Source organism: Bombina bombina, chromosome 3 (assembly GCF_027579735.1).
Source record: "Bombina bombina isolate aBomBom1 chromosome 3, aBomBom1.pri, whole genome shotgun sequence".
Classification (NCBI taxonomy): Eukaryota; Metazoa; Chordata; class Amphibia; order Anura; family Bombinatoridae; genus Bombina; species Bombina bombina.
The window spans coordinates 1,140,637,543-1,140,653,229 of NC_069501.1; the positions used below are offsets into that span (position 1 = coordinate 1,140,637,543).

The 15,687-nt window shown below is 41.9% G+C and overlaps 1 protein-coding gene across 1 annotated transcript in view; it reads left to right on the forward strand.

The window, feature by feature from the left end:
- Window positions 1-15,687, forward strand: part of CRYL1 (crystallin lambda 1) — a 582,977-nt gene that overhangs the window by 544,370 nt on the left and 22,920 nt on the right. The window lies entirely within an intron of this gene.

The window sequence follows — 15,687 nt, forward strand, 5'->3', positions numbered from 1 at the left end:
ACAGTGTACAATAAATAGAATGACAGCCTCCCCCAAAAGACAGCTCCAAAAAGGATCTCATAGAAACCCTGTCAATCAGGGAACTAATACGTGATAAAATACATAGGTACTGAAATAAATATCCATTCCATGTGTAAATAATCACTCATCTTAATTGCTAAAAATAACATTAATCTTTGTGCACATATTGGCTTCTTACATTATTATTTGTCATGGAGTTGCAACTCCCGTATTTTAATACAGAATGGGTGTACACTATCAAGTCATTTTGACTCTGAAAGAGAATGGGGAGCAGGCTATAAAGATAAGTGGGCGTGGCCATACAGATAACTGCAATGTAAGTGGATATTTACTCTTAGTTGACCACTCATATAAGTGTAATTAATAAAATGTAATAATAGCCATACAGTAAGTAAAGTGTCTAATTTTTAAATAGGCTCTGGGTGTATTGTAGCAATACTACTTGTATAAAATATCATATTGTGCTAGATGGCCACCCCATGTATGCGCAGTAGTTTAAAGATAGCCAAGTAGAAGTGTCTTACAATTCTCCCCACTAAATAGTTTAGTGATTAAGACCTTTTATAACTTTATATAGTGTGCCTAATTTAGAAGTAACAAAGAACATTTTTTATTTGATAGTTAAAAAAAGTATTATATCTAAAAAAAACTGCATGCCCATATTGGGCCAGATTACGAGTGGCACGTTAACGCGAGCGATAAGGGGTTTATCACGGGTGTATGTGGGTGGTTTTTTTGTTCTTATTGCATAAAATCTCATGTGTTAGAAAAAAAAGGCAGACAAAGGGCTTTAATATAGACATACATACATACATACACATGTCTAACGATGAATATGTATGTATGTATGTGTGTGTGTGTGTGTATGTATGTATATATATATATATATATATATATATATATATATACACATATGTATTTGCAAATACATAATACATAAATACACATATAAATACATATGTACACATATGTAGAAGCACATTGGAGCCCTTTGCAGTTAAATGGACAACCTACACCAGAATTTTTATTGTTTTAAAAGATATATTATCGCTTTATTACCTATTCCCCAGTTTTGCATAACCAACACAGTTATATTAATACACTTTTTACCTCTGTGATTACCTTGTATCTAATCATCTTCTTACAGCCCCTGATCACATGACTTTTTATTTATTATCTATTGACTTGTGTTTTAGCCAAATAGTGCTGTGTTGTGCTGACTCTTAAAGGGACAGTAAACACTAAAAATCTTATTGTTTAAAAAGATAGATAACGCCTTTACTACCCATTCCCCAGCTTTGCACAACCAACATTGTTAAATTAATATACTTTATAACATTTAAACCACTAAATTTCTGCCAGTTTCTAAGCCACTAGAGACTGTCTCTTTTCACATGCTTTTTATTAGCTTTTTCACAGCAAGAGACTGCTAGTTAATGTGGGCCATATAGATAACATTGTGCTCACGCCCGTGGGTTGTGCACAACACAGCTAAATTGCAAGTCAATAGATAATAAATACAAAGTTATGTGATCAGGGGTTGTCAAAAGAGGCTTAGATACAAGGTAATCACAGAGGTTAAAAGTATATTAATATAACCATGTTGGCTGTGCAAAACTGGGGAATTGGTAATAAAGGGATTATCTATCTTTCCTTCTTAATACAGGGAGAGTCCACAGCTGCATTCCTTACTTGTGGGAAATACTGAACCTGGCCACCAGGAGGAGGCAAATAGACCCCAGCCAAAGGCTTAACTACCTCCCCCACTTCCCTCGGAGTAGTTCCTTAGGAAGGGTATCTACCCTTCTATATGGGACTGGAGTTTTAAGTAGCCTTGTCAGCCTCTCAGTGAGAGCATTGATGAAAGATAGTGTCTGCAGATGCAGAGAGAGTCTTTCTGCAAAACCATCCAGACTCATATTAACAGCTCCTAAGCAATTAGCGTTGACGAGTTTCACTGCCTGCTTTTCATCACTCAAGTCCATGTCAGAAGTGATGCTACATGTGATTTATGCTGCTTTATATGTGTGAGATGTTTTGGGCTCATAGGCTGATATGGAACGTACAGGTTGCTCTTTTACTTTGAGAGCTGCACAGTTTTATTAAGCTTGGCGTGCTTTTCCTTTAGCAGGGGTGGTCCTGCATTGCGCACCATGTGACTGGGCATGGTCACGGTTTCCATTTCCTATACCTGACCGAGTGACTATGAAGAGGAGCGAGTTTTCTCTATACTGTCTGGGTCATAGGAGGTGGTGAGTGCCCCAGCCACTGGGGGTATATGTGCCGGTTGTTTTGTTCGATTTAAATAAGGTTACATAGTTATGGAGGATTCTTATTTTTTTAGAGGGTGATCCCTCTACCACAGAATTCCATACCTGAGTATATTGTGAGGAAGCCCGGGTAGTCCAGCCCTCTCAATTATGTTCCATATGCCGTAACAGGGTGTTTTCATCAACCAATGTTGAGAAGTTAGATGCCACTGAGCCTTCCGCCTCTGAGGACTCTTCATCCTATGAGGTGTGTCTGCTATATTCATCTGATCCTACATGCAGCTTCTCCTTGCACCACTAATCCTCCACCTGGAGGGGACCTTTTTCCACCAGACATTGCTGCGCAGTTCCGTATGACGATGCGGCCTTAGCCACTTTACCTCGTACTGCTATGCGCAAACAAAGGGTTAATCCATGCACTCTTGCCCAGGGAGCATCATGTAAATTGACGGTTGTATCCAATCAGTCATCTGAGGATGCGGCTCTCTCTGAGGTTTCAGAGTACGGACCTTCTGGGTCGGAGTCTGCTGCTTCTATTCCTCTGGTAGTGGAGGATTTCACTCTTAGATTTAGAGTAGCACGTCTGCGCTTGCGTCTAAGATAAGTTTTTGACGGGTGGGGAAGAATGGAGATCCTCTTCCTTTTCTTTTATTTCTTTTTTAAGATTCCCGGTTCCGGGCTCTATAGGGGGGTTGTTTTGTTGCCCATCCCTATTTGGCTAACACTTTTTGTGCGCTTGCCTATCCTTTTACTATTCCGTTTAAGGATAGTTTATTCTTAGAGCTCTTGGTTATAAGAGGCAACTCTTTTTATGAAGATGTTTCATTACGAGGGATATTTATGTACTGACTACTTATGTTGTCGCAGTTTCTGAAAACTTCCTATTTAAGCATCTCTGTCTCGATTCAAGGTGATGGTTCCCTCGATATTTTCGAGAAAGAATTTAGGCCTTGGAGCTTATAATTCTTTTATCTGTGACTTTCGCAGATTACTAGCCCCAAAGCTAGGGCTTCAGGTTTTTTTCTGTTCAGGCCTTAAATCGCTCTGACAGATATGACTTCTGAATCTAATCTTTCCATCTGCTTGAGGGAAAGGTTTACTTTGGTTTCACTATTCCGTGGTTTTACTGTTTGATGAGAGCGAATCTGAGAGGCAAATAGTGCGGTTAAATCCCAGCGTCAGACTCCTCCGCTAAGCCTGTGCAATCCAAGTGTTTTTGGAAGCCGACTCAGTCCTGGCAGAGCAGAGGCCCGCCAAATCTAGGTTGGCAAGAGGGTCCAATCCCAGGTCCTATCTTGGATCGCCTTGGGGACAGACTATCGCTCTTTTCAGACACTTGATTCAGGGACGTACAGGATCCAGGGGTCCTAAAGGTCTTAGCTAGGCTTCAGATCTCAGCCTCCCAGGGCAGTTTCCTTCTCTTGATCATGTCTTCCAGACAGAGAGAGGGAAGCCATTTCAGGTGGGTGCGGGTTTTGTTCCCCTTTGGAGTCATTGTCCCTGGGGCCTATCGCAAAGTGAGGTTTGAGATATTATTCAAACCGTTTTTTTCGTGGTCCCATAGAGGGAGGGAACTCCCGTCCTATTTGGGTCCTAAAGTACTTAAGCAAACTTATCATGTCTCCTCGTTCCAGAGGGAGACGACAAGGTCCACTCTACCCTTGGTACGGTAAGAGCAGTGCATGACCACTATTGAGGAAGGATATCATACCTTTTCATTCCTTTTCAGGGAACATTTCCGTTTCCGGTTGACGTTTCTGGACCAGCACTTCCAGTACATCGCTCCTCCGTTTTGGTCTTGCTACTGCTTCTAGAACCTTTTAGGAATCTAGGGAGTTGCCAGAATCCAGATCTAGCGGTAGTTTCCCTTGTCTAGACGATTCTGGTTTAATCACCATCGTCTTGTCTGATAGAAGACTATTAGGGATTTCATCTGTCTTCCTCGATCCTAAGGGATGGAAGAATATCTAGACCAGGGTTCTCTGGTGTAAAGCACCAGGGTGGATTCCTGGATGCTATTTTAGTCTTCATAGACATGAAGACATTTCTATCAGACTTGTGAAGTTATGAGTTAGCTTCATCAGGTCGTGCCCTCCAGACCATTGCTGGCTCTGTGTTTCGTGGTGATGATTTGTCATGGGGTCCAACATGGACTTCATAGCTTTTGCCAGGTGCCATCTCAGCCCATGCACGATGTATGCTGAGGCAGTGGAGTGGCGCTGTTTCGAATCTATCTTAACAGATTTACCTGGACTACTGGTTGAGAGAATCGTTCTCTAGTGTGTCTGTCCAGATCTCCTTGTCCTGAGGGACATCTTTCTTAAATCATCTGGGGCAATTTTGACTTTGGTCACAAGTCCGTTAGGATGGCGAGGGCGTGCCAAGAGGGCATGGGGACCGTGGCTTCAGGAGGTTTCCCTCCCGATTAACTTTATTAATCTTCAGGCAATCTTTTTGCTCTGAGGGTTTAGCCTACTAGGTTAGTCCCAGTTTATAGATTCTTGTCAGTCTTACTCTCGGTGGCTTAGATCTCCATCTGAGGGGAATGAGAGACTCCCTAGCGATGAGGGTAATATATTGGGTTAGTTAGTATTGGGTTAGTTGGTTAGTGGGTGGAGGCTCACTACTGCTCGCTGTCAGCGATCCACTCTCCGGGTGTGGTCATCCAGGATGGATGTTCTCTACAGACATTCCCTTTATCTGGGGATAAGATCTCCATCCGAGGGGTTTTCGGATATTTGCAACTTGAAGGGGATGCCGGATGAAAGTCTCAGGATGTCTCATTTCAATACCAAGTTTCCCACAGATGGATCATGGTTCAGGGTTCCTCAGGCGGTGCTAATGGATGCATTAGCAGTGCCTCAATACAATTTTTCCCTTCTGCCATATCACTCCTTCCTCGAGTGGTGGCTCGAACCTAGCAGATGCAGGAGTCAATAATACTGATTGCTCCATCGCGGCCGCGAAGATCGTGGTTTGCAGTTTAGTGGGGATGTTGTCTTCCCCTCCATGAAGGTTACCTTGTCGCAGGGATCTGCTGGAACAAGGCCCCTTTGCTTCATCAAATTTTAATTCTCTGAGGCAGACTGCGTGGAGATTGACGCTTAGTCTTAGCCAAGAGAGGGTTTTCTGAGAGGTTATGGTCCTCACCTTCAAGCGCGTAAGCCGGTTCTTTGTCATCTATAATTAGGTGTGGAGGACCTCCTTCTTCTGTAAAGAACGTGGTTCGTCCTGGCACACTTCTATTCAAGTCTGCCAGGATTCTTTCCTTTCTCCAGGATGATCTGGAGAAGGGCCTCTTAGCTTGTTCCTTGTTGGGACAGTTTTTGCCCTATCTGTTTTACTGCACAAGAGGCTCGCTGAGCTTCCGGATGTACAGTTTTTTGTTAGGGCTCTGACTACGATCAGGCCGGTGTGTCGATCTGATGCTTCTACTTGCAGCTTAGATATTGTTCTTAAGGTTTTGCATCGGGCTATGTTTGATCATATGCATGAGGTTGACATTAAGTTGTTATCTTGGAAGATCCCTGCAAGTGGGGTATTAAGGGCAGAGTTAATTTGTTTGTTTATAACCCTTGTTTTGTAACCTTTTTCTCTAAATGATTGGGACAGTGTGATGAGGTGTTTGTCACGGTCCTTGGTGTCTGAGCAAATTCTGTGATATCTGGTGGCCTGACTGTAGATTATGGATTTTTTAATGTCATTGGGGTGGGAGCTGGAGCTGTGGAGGTAGCTGCATCTATCTGTTGGTTTCCTGTATGAGTGTAATTTGATGAGTGTAATTTGCCATTTGTGATAGATATTGTTGTATCAAGGAAGCTGACACAGTCTCTAGAAAAGTAATTTTTAAGCTTGATTGATGCATGAAATAGATTAAATGATTTATGAAAATGTTCTAGGTTTTTTTCTCCTTCTGTCCATATGATGAAAATATCATCTATGTAGCAAAAGTATTTGAAGGGTTTGTGAGTGTGAGTAGCTAGGAATCTCTGTTCTAAATCAGCCGTGAAGAGGTTTGCATACTGTGGTGCCATTTTGGTGCCCATGGCTGTTCCCATGATTTGTAAATAGATGGAGTTATTGAAGATGAAATAATTGTGGGTGAGTATAAATTCTGTAAGTTTACTGACTGTAGAAGCACTATATGTCTGGTTAGAGCTGTCTGAGGAAAGAATGTTTAAGCAGGCATCAATACCATCTTTATGTGGAATATTGCTGTACAGGGATTCCACATCCATTGTCACAAGTATAGTATCCTCTGGCAATTCTGTTATCTTGCTGAATTTGTTAAGAAAATCAGTGGTGTCTTTTATAATGCTAGTGGTTTTAATAACTAAGGGCTTAAGAATATTCTCCACTAGGCCCGATATTTGCTCAGTCAGAGTATCCATGCCAGTTATTATTGGTCTCCCTGGGTTCCCTGGTTTGTAGATTTTTGGGAACATGTAGAATGTCCCTATGCTAGGTTTAGAGGGCACCAGTTTGTCCAGTTTAAGTTGTGTGTGTTTAGGGAATGTTTTTATTCGTTTTCTAAGTTGCAAAGTGTATTCCTGGGTGGGTTCCTTTTCCAGTTTATTGTAATAAGTTTGATCTGATAATTGTCTATTTCCCTCTGTGATGTAGTCCTGTGTATTCATGATCACCACTGCTCCTCCCTTGTCTGCAGGCTTAATCGTAATATTTTCATTGTTTTTTAAGTTTTTTATAGCGTTTTTTTCTAAATATGTTGTGTCCTGGTGCAGGTGTGAAGATTGTGTTCTTTTTGCTTCCATTGTAGTCCTCCATAGTGCTGGTATTTTCTTTGTCATAAAAAAAAATGTTTAGCTGCATCTCCTGAAGAATTCTTCTAAGTCTGAGTACAGTTGTATGTTGTCTAGATTTGTACTTGGACAGAATGATAATCCTACAATGGAAGCAAAAAGAACACAATCTTCACACCTGCACCAGGACACAACACAAAATTGGACAGCTAAATTGAAAGCTTCCGGTTAAGAACAGCATCCCTGCTTAACACACAGCAGAAAAAATTATGTATAACCTCTAACATTTAGAAAAAAAACGCTATAAAAAAACTTAAAAAACAATGAAAATATTACCATTAAGCCTGTGGACAAGGGAGGAGCAGTGGTGATCATGAATACACATGACTACATCACAGAGGGAAATAGACAATTATCAGATCAAACGTATTACAATAAACTGGAAAAGGACCCCACCCAGGAATACACTTTGCAACTTAGAAAACTAATAAAAACATTCCCTAAACACACGCAACTTAAACTGGACAAACTGGTGCCCTCTAACCCTAGCATAGGGACATTCTATATGCTTCCAAAAATCCACAAACCAGGTAACCCAGGGAGACCAATAATAACTGGCATGGACACTCTGACTGAGCAAATATTGGGCCTAGTGGAGAATATTCTTAAGCCCTTAGTTATTAACACCACTAGCTTTATAAAAGACACCACTGATTTTCTTAACAAAATCAACCAGATAACAGAATTGTCAGAGGATACTATACTTGTGACAATGGATGTGGAATCCCTGTACAGCAATATTCCACATAAAGATGGTATTGATGCCTGCTTAAACTTTCTTTCCTCAGACAGCTCTAACCAGACATATAGTGCTTCTACAGTCAGTAAACTTACAGAATTTATACTCACCCACAATTATTTCATCTTCAATAACTCCATCTATTTACAAACCATGGGAACAGCCATGGGCACCAAAATGGCACCACAGTGTGCAAACCTCTTCATGGCTGATTTAGAACAGAGATCCCTAGTTACTCACCTTCACAAACCCTTCAAATACTTTCGCTACATAGATGATATTTTCATCATATGGACAGAGGGAGAAAAAAACCTAGAACATTTTTTTATAAATCATTTAATCTATTTCATGCATCAATCAAGCTTAAAATTGACTTTTTCTAGAGACTGTGCCAGCTTCCTTGATACAACAATATCCATCACAAATGGCAAATTACACTCATCTGTATACACTAAACCAGAGCTTTTCAAACTTTTCATGTTGTGACACACTTTTTAGACCTACATCATTTCGTGACACAGTAATTCAGTTGTAGTAGCAAACAGGAGGTTAAACTAACTTGTTTTAAGAGATACGGACACATACATAAATAATATAATAACTAAATGTATTTACAAGTAACAGTATGTATGCGCAAGAATTAAAAAAAAGTTTAATAACACCAATAGCTACTTACTATTTTAATGGGATGTATGAGGTTAATGGGATGAACATAGATTCTGAATATTTTCTGGAATATTAGATAAAGACACTCGCATTTCATCATCAAGCATTTTTAAGCTTCCACTTCCTATCTATATATCAAGAGCAGGAGCAGCAATGCACTACTGGGAGCTAGCTGCAAAAAAAAAAAAAACACATTGACTTCTGACTTCAGCTCTGCGTTTAAGCTGCTACCCTCAAATCTGTGAGTCCGACTGACTACTGCCTGTGCTGCAAACACACTGTTATCCCACTCACTGACTACACATGCAGTCACGAGCCGATTGAGGAGAGTACACGTGCCGCCAATGGAAATAATTTCAGTTCCCACTGAGCTGCGTCAATAGGTTAAGATGATCTGTGACCCACTAGGTATCAATCACGTGTCAACCATGTGATATGCGTAGCAGGCGGAAAGTCGGAAACCAAAAAACAATTTAAAAAAAATTAAATTAAAAAAAATGTGTGCTGAAGCAGGGACACACCTACACACTGCTGCCGACACACTAATGTGTCACGACACACAGTTTGGAAAGCACTGCACTAAACCAACAGATAGATGCAGCTACCTCCACAGCTCCAGCTCCCACACCAATCACATTAAAAAATCCATAATCTTCAATCAGGCCACCAGATATCACAGAATTTGCTCAGACACCAAGGACCATGACAAACACTTCATCACACTGTCCCAATCATTCAGAGAAAAAGGTTACAAAACAAGGGTTATAAACAAACAAATTAACTCTGCCCTTAATACCCCACGTGAACTCTTGCTACAATACAGGGAGAAGAAAAACATATCGCGTATCCCACTAGTCAAATATAACCCTGCTGTAGAAGGAATACGAAAAATTATAAAAGACTTACAGTCACTACTCTTAGAGGATCCCACACTCAAAGAAATCTTTCCAAAACCCCCTATCCTGGCACTCAGACAACCACCCAACCTAAAACAGAAACTGGTCCACAGAAAGCTACCCCTTGATAAAAAGAACACCCAGAATGGAACCAAGTGCTGCAACAAAGCTCTCTGCAAACTATGGTAACACATTTGTGAAAGCAGCACAGCTAATCACAAGAGCAAATCCTATAACATTAAAGGGGCATATTCATGTATATCTGCAAATGTGGTATACATGATACAGTGCACTGCATGTGAAGTGGGATGTTATATTGGAGAAACAAGCGAAAAACTGCACCTATGGATGAACTTACACAGACACTCAATCAAAAACCACTGTGAAACAGAATACTGTACCCCTGTTGGTCACCATTTCACCCAACCTGACCACTCCATCCAAAACCTCAAAATCAAGATTCTCAGAGGCAACTTCAAAAACACCATGGAAAACATGAGGCCTATGTGTTTACTTTTATTTTTATTTCAACAGTTTATTTTTAAGCAGGGATATTTTATTTTAGGATATTTTTATGAACGTGATAAAAATAATTATATATATATATATATATATATATATATAAGCCCTGATGATATATAATAATCTATATATGTGTAGCATTGTGTGTGTAAATATTTCTCCAACATAGGTGTGTCCGGTCCACGGCGTCATCCTTACTTGTGGGATATTCTCCTCCCCAACAGGAAATGGCAAAGAGCCCAGCAAAGCTGGTCACATGATCCCTCCTAGGCTCCGCCTACCCCAGTCATTCTCTTTGCCGTTGTACAGGCAACATCTCCACGGAGATGGCTTAGAGTTTTTTAGTGTTTAACTGTAGTTTTTATTATTCAATCAAGAGTTTGTTATTTTAAAATAGTGCTGGTATGTACTATTTACTCAGAAACAGAAAAGAGATGAAGATTTCTGTTTGTATGAGGAAAATGATTTTAGCACCGTAACTAAAATCCATGGCTGTTCCACACAGGACTGTTGAGAGCAATTAACTTCAGTTGGGGGAACAGTGTGCAGTCTCTTACTGCTTGAGGTATGACACATTCTAACAAGACGATGTAATGCTGGAAGCTGTCATTTTCCCTATGGGATCCGGTAAGCCATGTTTATTAAGATAGTAAATAAGGGCTTCACAAGGGCTTATTAAGACTGTAGACTTTTTCTGGGCTAAATCGATTCATTATTAACACATATTTAGCCTTGAGGAATCATTTATTCTGGGTATTTTGATATGATTATATCGGCAGGCACTGTTTTAGACACCTTATTCTTTAGGGGCTTTCCCTAATCATAGTCAGAGCCTCATTTTCGCGCCGGTATGGCGCACTTGTTTTTGAGGACAGCATGGCATGCAGCTGCATGTGTGTGGAGCTCTGATACATAGAAAAGTCTTTCTGAAGGCATCATTTGGTATCGTATTCCCCTTTGGGCTTGGTTGGGTCTCAGCAAAGCAGATTCCAGGGACTGTAAAGGGGTTAAATATAAAAACGGCTCCGGTTCCGTTATTTTAAGGGTTGAAGCTTCCAAATTTGGTGTGCAATACTTTTAAGGCTTTAAGACACTGTGGTGAAATTTTGGTGAATTTTGAACAATTCCTTCATACTTTTTCGCAATTGCAATAATAAAGTGTGTTTAGTTTAAAATTTAAAGTGACAGTAACGGTTTTATTTTAAAACGTTTTTTGTGCTTTGTTATCAAGTTTATGCCTGTTTAACATGTCTGAACTACCAGATAGATTGTGTTCTGACTGTGGGGAAACCAAGGTTCCTTCTCATTTAACTATATGTATTTTATGTCATAAAAAAATTTAGTAAAAATGATGCCCAAGATGATTCCTCAAGTGAGGGGAGTAAGCATGGTACTGCATCATCCCCTCCTTCGTCTACACCAGTCTTGCCCATACAGGAGGCCCCTAGTACATCTAGTGCGCCAATACTCCTTACTATGCAACATTTAACGGCTGTAATGGATAATTCTATCAAAAACATTTTAGCCAATATGCCCACTTATCAGCGAAAGCGCGACTGCTCTGTTTTAGAAAATTCTGTAGAGCATGAGAACGCTGATGATATGGTTTCTGAAGGGCCCCTACACCAGTCTGAGGGGGCCAGGGAGGTTTTGTCTGAGGGAGAAATTTCAGATTCAGGAAACATTTCTCAACAAGCTGAACCTGATGTGATTACTTTTAAATTTAAGTTGGAACATCTCCGCGCTCTGCTTAAGGAGGTGTTATCCAATTTGGATGATTGTGATTATCTGGTCATTCCAGAACCACTATGTAAAATGGAAAAGTTCTTAGAGGCCCCGGGGCCCCCCGAAGCTTTTCCTATATCCAAGCGGGTGGCGTACATTGTTAGTAAAGAATGGGACAGGCCCGGTATACCTTTAGTACCTCCCCCCATATTTATAAAATTGTTTTCCTATAGTCGACCCCAGAAAGGACTGATGGCAGACAGTCCCCAAGGTCGAGGGGGCGGTTTCTACTCTACACAAGCGCGCCACTATACCCATAGAAGATAGTTGTGCTTTCCAAGATCCTATGGATAAAAAATTAGAAGGTCTGCTAAAGATGTTTGTTCAGCAAGGTTCCCTTCTACAACCAATTGCATGCATTGTCCCTGTCACTGCAGCCGCGTGTTTCTAGTTTGATGAGCTAGGAAAGGCGATTATTAGTAATTCTTCTTCTTATGAGGAGATTATGGACAGAATTCGTGCTCTTAAATTGGCTAATTCTTTCACCCTAGACGCCACCTTGCAATTGGCTAGGTTAGCTGCGAAAAAATTCTGGGTTTGCTATTGTGGCGCAGAGCGCTTTGGTTAAAATCTTGGGCAGCGGATGCGTCTTCCAAGAACAAATTGCTTGACATTCCTTTCAAGGGGAAAACACTCTTTGGCCCTGACTTGAAAGAGATTATCTCTGATATCACTGGGGGCAAGGGCCACGCCCTTCCTCAGGATAGGTCTTTTCAAGACCAAAAATAAACCTAAGTTTCGTCCCTTTCGCAGAAACGGATCAGCCCCAAGGGCTACGTCCTCTAAGCAGGAAGGTAATACTTCTCAAGCCAATCCAGCCTGGAGACCTATGCAAGGCTGGAGCAAAGGAAAGCAGGCCAGGAAACCTGCCACTGCTACCAAGACAGCATGAAATGCGGGCCCCCGATCCGGGACCGGATCTGGTGGGGGGCAGACTCTCTCTCTTCGCTCAGGCTTGGGAAAGAGATGTTCTGGATCCTTGGGCGCTAGAAATAGTCTCCCAAGGTTATTCTCTGGAGTTCAAGGGGCTTCCTCCAAGGGGAGAGGTTCCACAGGTCTCAGTTGTCTTCAGACCACAAAGAAGACAGGCATTCTTACATTGGGTAGAAGACCTGCTAAAAATGGGAGTGATTCATCCTGTTCCATTAGGAGAACAAGGGATGGGGTTCTACTCCAATCTGTTCATAGTTCCCAAAAAAGAGGGAACGTTCAGACCAATCTTAGATCTCAAGATCTTGAACAAGTTTCTCAAGGTTCCATCGTTCAAGATGGAAACCATTCGAACACTTCTTCCTTCCATCCAGGAAGGTCAATTCATGACCAAGGTGGATTTCAAGGATGCGTATCTACATATTCCTATCCACAAGGAACATCATCGGTTCCTAAGGTTTGCATTCCTGGACAAGCATTTCCAGTTCGTGGCATTTTCTTTCGGATTAGCCACTGCTCCTAGGATTTTCTCATAGGTACTAGGGTCCCTTCTGGCGGTGCTAAGACCAAGGGGCATTGCTGTAGTACCTTACTTGGACGACATTCTGATTCGAGCGTCGTCCCTTCCTCAAGTAAAGGCTCACACGGACATTGTCCTGGCCTTTCTCAGATCTCACGGATGGAAAGTGAACGTGGAAAAGAGTTCTCTATCTCCGTCAACGAGGGTTCCCTTCTTGGGAACTATAATAGACTCCTTAGAAATGAGGATTTTTCTGACAGAAGCCAGAAAAACAAAACTTCTAGACTCTTGTCGGATACTTCATTCCGTTCCTCTTCCTTCCATAGCGCAGTGCATGGAAGTGATAGGTTTGATGGTAGCGGCAATGGACATAGTTCCTTTTGTGCGCATTCATCTAAGACCATTACAACTGTTCATGCTCAGTCAGTGGAATGGGGACTATTCAGACTTGTCTCCGAAGATACAAGTAAATCAGAGGACCAGAGACTCATTCCGTTGGTGGCTGTCCCTGGACAACCTGTCACAAGGGATGACCTTCCGCAGACCAGAGTGGGTCATTGTCACGACCGACGCCAGTCTGATGGGCTGGGGCGCGGTCTGGGGATCCCTGAAAGCTCAGGGTCTTTGGTCTCGGGTAGAATCTCTTCTACCGATAAATATTCTGGAACTGAGAGCGATATTCAATGCTCTCAAAGCTTGGCCTCAGCTAGCGAGGGCCAAGTTCATACATCAACCATCAGGGGGGAACAAGGAGTTCCCTAGCGATGGAAGAAGTGACCAAAATCATTCTATGGGCGGAGTCTCACTCCTGCCACCTGTCTGCTATCCACATCCCAGGAGTGGAAAATTGGGAAGCGGATTTTCTGAGTCGTCAGACATTGCATCCGGGGGAGTGGGAACTCCATCCGGAAATCTTTGCCCAAGTCACTCAACCGTGGGGCATTCCAGACATGGATCTGATGGCCTCTCGTCAGAACTTCAGAGTTCCTTACTACGGGTACAGATCCAGGGATCCCAAGGCGGCTCTAGTGGATGCACTAGTAGCACCTTGGACCTTCAAACTAGCTTATGTGTTCCCGCCGTTTCCTCTCATCCCCAGGCTGGTAGCCAGGATCAATCAGGAGAGGGCGTCGGTGATTTTGATAGCTCCTGCGTGGCCACGCAGGACTTGGTATGCAGATCTGGTGAATATGTCATCGGCTCCACCATGGAAGCTACCTTTGAGAGACCTTCTTGTTCTAGGTCCGTTCGACCCACTCCAGCTGACTGCTTGGAGATTGAACGCTTGATCTTATCAAAGCGAGGGTTCTCAGATTCTGTTATTAATACTCTTGTTCAGGCCTGAAAGCCTGTAACCAGAAAAATTACCACATAATTTGGTATATCTGTTGGTGTGAATCTGCAGGATTCCCTTGGGACAAGGTTAAGATTCCTAAGAGTCTATCCTTCCTTCGAGAAGGATTGGAAAAAGGATTATCTGCAAGTTCCTTGATGGGACAGATTTCTGCCTTGTCTGTGTTACTTCACAAAAAGCTGGCAGATGTGCCAGATGTTCTAGCCTTTGTTCAGGCTCTGGTTAGAATCAAGCCTGTTTACAAAATTTTGACTCCTCCTTGGAGTCTCAACCTAGTTCTTTCAGTTCTTCAGGGGGTTCCGTTTGAACCCTTACATTCCGTTGATATTAAGTTATTATCTTGGAAAGTTTTGCTTTTGGTTGCAATTTCTTCTGCTAGAAGAGTTTCAGAATTATCTGCTCTGCAGTGTTCTTCTCCTTATCTGGTGTTCCATGCAGATAAGGTGGTTTTGCGTACTAAACCTGGTTTTCTTCCAAAAGTTGTTTCTAACAAAAACATTAACCAGGAGATAGTTGTGCCTTCTTTGTGTCCTAATCCAGTTTCAAAGAAGGAACGTTTGTTGCACAACTTGGATGTAGTTCGTGCTCTCAAATTTTACTTAGCAGCTACTAAGGATTTCAGACAAACTTTGTCTTTGTTTGTTGTTTATTCTGGTAAACGGAGAGGTCAAAAAGCAACTTCTACCTCTCTCTCCTTCTGGATTAAAAGCATTATCCGATTGGCTTATGAGACTGCCGGACGGCAGCCTCCTGAAAGAATCACAGCTCACTCCACTAGGGCTGTGGCTTCCACATGGGCCTTCAAGAACGAGGCTTCTGTTGATCAGATATGTAAGGCAGCGACTTGGTCTTCACTGCACACTTTTTCTAAATTTTACAAATTTGATACTTTTGCTTCTTCTGAGGCTATTTTTGGGAGAAAGGTTTTGCAAGCCGTGGTGCCTTCCATTTAGGTGACCTGATTTGCTCCCTCCCTTCATCCGTGTCCTAAAGCTTTGGTATTGGTTCCCACAAGTAAGGATGACGCCGTGGACCCGACACACCTATGTTGGAGAAAACAGAATTTATGTTTACCTGATAAATTGCTTTCTCCAACGGTGTGTCCGGTCCACGGCCCGCCCTGGTTTTTTTAATCAGGTCTGATAATTTATTTTCTTTAACTAC